This window comes from Myxine glutinosa, chromosome 9, assembly GCF_964187855.1.
Source record: "Myxine glutinosa chromosome 9, kmMyxGlut1.1, whole genome shotgun sequence".
In the NCBI taxonomy this organism is placed as follows: Eukaryota; Metazoa; Chordata; class Myxini; order Myxiniformes; family Myxinidae; genus Myxine; species Myxine glutinosa.
In genome coordinates this window covers 132,150,821-132,158,927 of record NC_136269.1, presented here as the reverse complement: position 1 = coordinate 132,158,927, position 8,107 = coordinate 132,150,821, and the positions used below count along the sequence as shown (strand labels likewise).

The 8,107-nt window shown below is 48.0% G+C and overlaps 1 protein-coding gene across 1 annotated transcript in view; it reads left to right on the top strand.

The window, feature by feature from the left end:
• The first annotated feature begins 7,173 nt into the window (after positions 1-7,173).
• The window catches only part of LOC137434915 (ankyrin repeat and SOCS box protein 2-like), a 58,311-nt gene continuing 57,377 nt past the window's right edge, over positions 7,174-8,107 (top strand). The window contains exon 1 of the mRNA XM_068128135.2: positions 7,174-7,245. The gene's annotated coding sequence lies outside the window, so the exon portion shown is untranslated. The remainder of the gene's footprint in view (positions 7,246-8,107) is intronic.

The following is an 8,107-nucleotide window of genomic DNA, read 5'->3' as shown; positions in this document are numbered from 1 at the left end:
ACTCACTCATACACTGCTCCATACACCTGTTCACTTGCACATCTGTGCAATCACACACCTGGTGGCACTTGCACCCTCCTTCCTCCCAGGCTTCTTCCATCACTCAATACAATGCACAACCACAATTGTTCCTCATGCACTGCTCCATACACTTTCACGCTCAATACACACATCTCTCCCGAGCATTGCCTAGCAATTCCTCATTTGCTTGATATCAATACTCTCACACACACGGCATCATCTGACCTACCTGGTGCCCTGCTAAAACTCGCGCTTGCCCGTCGCCCCTTATACTATGCACATCCCTCGTCGTTATAATCCAACTACCCTCTCTATGTCCCCACTACCTGTCCAATGTCGCTACTTACCTCTACCGTTACCTATGGTCATTTCTAGGTCCCTATACATTTTATCCTAACCCTCCCGGGCTAGTTTTCACTGCCATAAACCACATAGCTATTGCTGATGTGCCCCATTGTGTGAGGGATGGTGGATTTGCCATCCCTCCACATCGGGCATCTTCCACGATAAATTTTGCTCTCAAATTTCAACCAATCAAAATTTTCCAATCACAAATTCCCTATCCCTACCAAATGTCCATTAAACTTGAGCCTCGGTGCATCGTTACATTCTCAAAGCTCGGCTTCGCGGAGCCGAGCAATGAATTCGGGTGGTTTGGTCGCCTGCAGGTTGAATCCGTCCGGCATTCGGCTCAAGGGGGGCGGTTTGGTAGGGCCGAGATTCCACGCACCATCTCGGCGTGGCACCTTGCGGCCTCTGGCCCGATGGCTCAATCTCGCCCGGTCGGAACCCCGCCACCACAAGGGGGCACCGTTCCGCTTCCTCCCACCTGCCCTTGAACCGGACCGGTCGCCTTGCCCGACAAGGCCCGGACTCGACCGTGCGGGGCCTAGCATCCAACAAAGCGCACCGCGCCCCGAGTGCTCGCATCGGCTATCCGTTGCCCTAAACGCTGCCCCGTTCAACGTCGATGCCTTACTCGCATGCTCACACACACACGCGACCCTTTTCACACTCACAAAGCCCGGCGTTCCAACGCCGCCCGTACATTCCACACACTCCGTCCATTCCACCACCGCACTCCCTGTTACACACCACACCTCTCGCGCACACTCGTCGTTCGCACACTTCATTCCACACCTCTCCTCCGTTACGTCCTCCGTAACACTCACCATGGGCGTGCACTCTTGCGTCCACCCACTCACGCGCTCCAATGGGCTCTCCCACACCCGCGCCACAACCAACTCAGGTGTGCTTCCTCGCACACTCATCCCAAGCGTGCATCCTCGCACCCGCTCCTCCACCAACTCACTCTCCGTGTCACACTCACCCTCGCACGTACACTCCGTATCGCTCTCACTCCCTGTGTCACACTCCGTACACCCCGACGTGCATTCTCGCTCGCACTCGGTTTCACACTCGCGCTTTGTAACACGCTCACTCTTTGACGCACACTTTTTCCTCACACGCGTGCCATTTGCTTGAACACAACACACAAAGGACCTTCCACGAACGCCCGGGTGCTTTCGCGATCCCAAGCGCGCGACAAGTCTCTTCGCGCCGAACACTCTGCCAAGCACCGTACAGCATGACTCACCTTTGGGATCCTCTTCGCCACGCGCACCTGCAAATCTTTATAAGGATTAGCAAGTACGGCATTAGGATGTGAACTTAGACTTTGTGCACAATCCATTTCTCCCTCCAACTGGTGCTTTTTTAATTCTGCCGTCTCTACAAGTCCGATTTTAACTATTTCTTTTTCTTTAACGACCGTTGGCTTTAATAAAATTCCCTCTACCTCAGCGGTCGCTGGCTGCCCCATACCCCGGGTCACGATCTCTATACCCGTCATTTTACCCACGCTTTTCTCCACTTCGCCCAACCAGCGCTTCTCGACCCGCTTTACCTCGTCGTGCACCCTTGGGACCCCCTCGCCCAACATGCGATCCATGGTCTCCCCACATTTTTGTGCGCTCTCCCCACATTTTCGTATGCTCTCCCCACATTTTTGTATGCGGTCACCCATTCTGTCCCCAACTTTTCCGATTCGCTCCAATTTGCTTCCTAGCCCCCCGATTTTGCCGTTGGGCCCCCCGATTGGATTTTCTAATCGCTCCCCCATCCTTTGTTCTAGACTACCCAACCCATCTCTCATTGCCCCCATTTGGCCCCCCAATTGCTGACCTGAGGACCTGAGGAACTGAGGAACCCCTCGCTTCGTCCCTCATTTTTTCCAATTGTTCTCCCATCCTGTCGTGTCCATACTGTCGTTCTTTTTCTGTATTTCCGCCATGAATTGGGCCATAAAGGCCTGCATGTTGCCCACCCCCATCTGCACAGCGGGCGCGGCCACCGCGCGCAGCGCCATTTTGTGCGCCTGAAACCTCGTGCGCGAGGGCGCCATCTTGTGTACTCGATACCCCCTCACCACATCCTCATTTCTCTCCTCCTCCCTCTACCCCATATACATTTCCCTGGGGTCCTGGGTTGATTCTAACCCCTCTATCTCTCCCACCGGCACCCAATCGCCTTGACCATCCATGGCACGATTTTAAATTTAGTATGTTTAAACAAAATTTCGGCCGCTCGTAATTTCGACCAAATTTTTTCAGATGTTAAAAATTTGGTTCGGGTCCAATCCCACACTCCTGACACCAGTTGTTACGGATCCCTCCGTTGGCCTGTTTCCCCTTAAGAAGGGGGGGTCACTCCCCTTGTCCGCGACTGACCGACATGAGTCCTGGGGGTCCCAACGCTCCTCCCGGTCGGGAGCAGCCAGGGTATTTGGTCTACAAAAAGTCCCAAGGACCTGAGTGCCACTCCTGACCGCGAGCAGGGGAGGGACTCCCGCTCGAACCCCGGTTTTAGATGTTATAATTGCCGAGCGGTGTTAGCAACACGATGTTCGAGCCATTACCAAAGACTAAACCCGATCCTGAAACGTTGGCCAAAATCGCACCACAGGTATTCAATGAGGGAAAAGACAAGGACGAAACGGATGTGAAGAAGAAGAAGAAGAAGAAGGCAAAAGTAGGAAGAACAAATATGATTTATTACTACTATTTACAAGTCAAAAGAAACCAAGGAGGAGGAAGGATAATAAAATAAAGACAGAAAGGATGGAGGAACCAGAAGGACACAGAGCAATTTCTAGCTTACACTAAAGTCTTACTTAACCCCAGGACAAGACAAAAGACAGACTACGGTCAGACTCACATGAATGGATGGATGAGGCCAGGCACGGATGACTGGAAGGGGAGGAAGGTTCGGCTGGACACGGGAGGACGGCCGGGCCGGGAGTGAGCAGCCGCCGCCCTTCCTCAAAAGCAACGCTGCCGTCAACGCTCAAACTGCGGTGGTCAAGGCTCCACGCTGCTGCTCCGCACACTGGTACCACCGTACACCACCACACAGCGCACCACCGTTTGGAAAGAAACTTGAAAGCCTCGTTGCCGCTCCTCTCCCACTGGGCTCAACTCCACTCTCGGTGGACTGCTCTTCCTCCACTGCTGGACTTGAACTCAACTGGTGGACTGCGGTATTCAACAATTCTCTGACGCATCTGCCGTGGGGCGTTGCGTGATGGGTTCTTCTCTCTTTTTCAGTCCCACCCAACTTCCTTTTATAAGGCGCCTGGCGATCAAGCCGCCGGCCTTTTTGAAACGCCCATCGGTGAGCTCGCCTCGGCCTGGATTGGTCGCGAGGGCTCACCGATCCCGCCCCCTTGATGAGGCGTTGGCAAAGCCACGCCTGGTTCATAACGCTTGGTTGACTCCTCCCACCTTCTTCTCCGAACCGACCGCGTGCTCAATGGAGGCAATTGCAGTTGGTAAATGTGGTTGGCAATGGTGATGCCACTAACCCCATCCAAAGTTACTGGCACTTTGAAGATGCCATGGGGGCGTCGGAGGGACCTATCTTATTTCATCTGATGCAATGCAGAGTCAACTAATGGGAAACACAGCCTTAAACTGCATAGAATAAGGAGATAACTATTTAGAAGGGTATGATTTGCTACGTGCATCTATATGGATTAACTCGGAGGACGACCTCTGACCTTTACACTACGGAGGGTGATATTTACAACACGATTCATGACACTTACAACAATAAAAAAAAAAAACAGGATTCTCAAATCCACAACAATATATATGTATAGACTAGCTTGGCTCGGCTCGCTACGCTCGCCTCACCACGCGTCGTTACTGAGGAACGGGCTTGTTTTAGATGAAAATAATGACTGTACCCAAGTTGCTGTGTTGTCATGATTTACACCAATCATAATACAAACAATTATTTTGCACAAATGTATTTGTAGTGTTTGTGATATTACATTTTTATAAGCAATTTAGGTTGAAGATTTCGGTTGAAAAAAGAACCCATCAGCACAAACAAATGGGAGGGTAGGTGCAGACTGGAAGTTTGGGACGATTACACCTCACCACCACGTAATTAATATATTAACAACCAAAGTCTTTTTGGAATACCCTGTAATATATTGTTACGGAATCGGAGTACGGCACTCCCCTTAGCAAGGGGCGGTTAATCCCCTTGTCTCGTCAAGCTGGCCGTCTCCGTTCCTGGACCCACCCCGCTCCTTTGTGGGATAGGATTGGCCAAGGTGATTGGTCAAGGGATTCCCGGACACCTCCACCGATCCCTCCACAAAGCAGGTGGATAGCCTCGCTCGAACCGCGGACAAGATGGTATTTTGCCGAGCGGTTTAGCAGTCCGGAATCCGAGCCGTTAGCAATAGACTAAACCCGATTGCGAAGCGGTTCGGCCATAATCGTGCCACAGGTACTCAATCGGGAAATCACTAAAGCGATCGGATGAGAAAGAAACCAAAGTAAAGAGGAACAGGTATTTATTAACTATTATTTACAAAACCAAAGAAACCAAAGGAGAGGAAAAAGAAACGAAAGTAATTTACAGAAGAAGAAGAAGACACAGTGCAATTCTTAGAACAAGCTTAACTTATACCCCAGGGACAATACAAACATCACAAACTCACGTACACTAATGGGGAATTGAAGGCAGGAATGAATGGCTGGAAGGAGAAGGTGGGACCACAGGGTTGGAAGGATGAGGTTCAGGTCCGTGCAGAACGGCAGGGCTGGAGGTGAGCGGCCGCCGACTCCCCGCACTCTGGTTCACACGGCGGGGTTGCTCGCGGCAGCGCTTCAAAGGTTCACGCGGTAGGGGCTGTTTGAAGCAGCGTCTCTCTCTCGTTCCTCACTCCACAGAACTCCGAACTTGGTCAACACTCAAGCGCCTCCCTCCACAGAACTGCTCGGTACGTGCTCCCTCACTCATCTGCATAAGCAGTCCCTCACTTCTCCTTTTATTGCCCTCCCCGAAATCAAGCCACGGGCTACGAGGGCACGCCTACTGGGTCGCTCACCGCGGTGCTGATTGGCTGTTAGGGCTGGCTGATTCCACCTCTGATGACGATGAGGTGCCACGCCCCCCTTCTTCTCCGAGATGAGCACATGGCAATGGCGGCTTGCAGGAATGGAAAACCACTCGCACCCTTTTGAATGGAAAATGGGCCTACTCTTATTTGATTGATGCAACGCAGATTCAACTATTGGACACATGGCCTTACCTGAAACACATAATAATGATATAACTCCGAAAGGGCCTATGATTTGCTACGTGTTGCAATGTGGACTAACTAAGGTGCAATTATTTCATTTAACAGCCAATTAAGGGGAAATGTACACAGGGGTTATTTATAAGGAAATTTACTACTAAATTGACAAAGTGAAGGTTCTAAAAACCGCAACAATATATATATATATATATATATATATATATATATATATATATATATATATATATATCGATTATTTTTTTGCAGATACATATGTAGTATTTATGGGTTTCACAATCCTTTGTTTTCCTCCCCAAATAAAAGCTCCATGTTCACCTTTGCTCCTCCTTTCTCTCACTCGTACGAATTGCCTCCCATCACCATCGTGCGGTCCCTCCAATATCCACCAATGATCTTTTATGTCCTCGGTAATCCTGTGTTTATCAGTCGCCTTCACTCCCGATGATGTTTTTAGCTGCGACGAGCAGCTCTATGAGAGGACCGCGTTGTTGTTCTTGTTGTTGGGGTGCCTTTTTGAATAGCGCATGCGCATACACTCGGACATGCGTTGGTATGAGGTAAGAACATCGCGGACTAAAATCGCGATTTGTTTGAAGAAACCAGAATAAATTTAGCAACAAAGACAACATGAATGTTTTCATATCAATCTCGTTTCACAGAACTTGACACAAATTAGGTGTAATTATTGAATAGCGCATGCGCATACACTCGGACGTGCGTTGGTATGAGGTAAGAACATCGCGGACTAAAATCGCGATTTGTTTGAAGAAACCAGAATAAATTTAGCAACAAAGACAACATGAATGTTTTCATATCAATCTCGTTTCACAGAACTTGACACAAATTAGGTGTAATTATTGAATAGCGCATGCGCATACACTCGGACGTGCGTTGGTATGAGGTAAGAACATCGCGGACTAAAATCGCGATTTGTTTGAAGAAACCAGAATAAATTTAGCAACAAAGACAACATGAATGTTTTCATATCAATCTCGTTTCACAGAACTTGACACAAATTAGGTGTAATTATTGAATAGCGCATGCGCATACACTCGGACGTGCGTTGGTATGAGGTAAGAACATCGCGGACTAAAATCGCGATTTGTTTGAAGAAACCAGAATAAATTTAGGAACAAAGACAAAAAGACGGTAGTGCATGCGTATAATTTAATGACTGGTCGAATTTGGTAGCGCATATTGCAACGGATATCCTCATGATTATACACGTCGCAGCTGGTGACCACACTGTGGTCATTTTTCTCTTGTTATGTTATTACCGAAGGTGGACGGACGTTATGTTTTCATCTGTTTGTCCATGTATCTGTCTGTGAGCAGAATCTAAAAAAAGGTTATGGATGGATTTGGAGGAAACTCGATGGACAGTTGTTAATGCTCACACAAGACTATCATCCAAGCTTGGGAAAAACAGAGCGTGAAGCATCTCTCTGTGGACCTCAGTGCTGCTATTTGCGTTCCGTAACCCACGTGAACGCCCTTATAGGTCTGTGCATCCCATGGGCACAACCAGCACACTCGTTCAGACTTTTCAAGGCCGAGCAAACTTTTTTTTTTACTCTCTACTGGTGCGCAAACAAGTCCCCGTAAAGGTAAGTGTCGCTTACGCATTTCACGGACCATTTGCTTTCTCGTATTGGTCTCCACTCCACGATTATATAATGTCACAACGTTTTCTGAAAGTCCGCCATTTACAACTTGCCACAAGGGAAATTATGTATCCGACTCAAAACTTTCGTGAAGATCTTTTGCCAGTTATTTTATTTCGAGGGGATTGCTCTTTGCTCGTTTAATCAAGTTGTGGGAAGTTCAATCGAAATATTAATCTCTTTTGGTAGAATAAACCAACTTGAACCAAAACAAAAAAACATCTTGTTCTTGTGAATATTGTTTTGAATCCGACACTTGAAGATCTAGAACTTGCATATTTATTACCTGGTTCTTTCTACTGCGCATTCTCTCATCACTTGCTGTGAACCTAATAAGACTGTCAATGCAAATCTATGTACGACGACGTACCGACAATAGGATGTTCGAGGAACGTGACGTGGTTCAACAGTGACGTAACTTTGATGACGTGCCGGACGAGGATTGACAATGTCAATTATATATACATATATACCTGTTTTTTTTATATCATCGTTTTTATATATTTCAATATATATTTCGATTTTCATAATTGCAATGAGCTATAACTCTCTCTTCTTGCGTTTCTCCAGCATCATGAAAGTGAAACAAATTACTCATGGGTATCATTTTTTGTATACATAGTCGAGGCTCGTGGAAGAGTACACTGAACGGTTCGGGATGCAATCGGGCCATGTACAAATCCATGATTTTAGGTTTGGGGGGGGAGTGCAATCACCTTGGGGGGTGGGGGTGCAAAAAATTTACATTGGGGGGCACGAAAATTTACATTGAACTGAAAAATTTAGTTTTGCCAGGTCGAGCAAG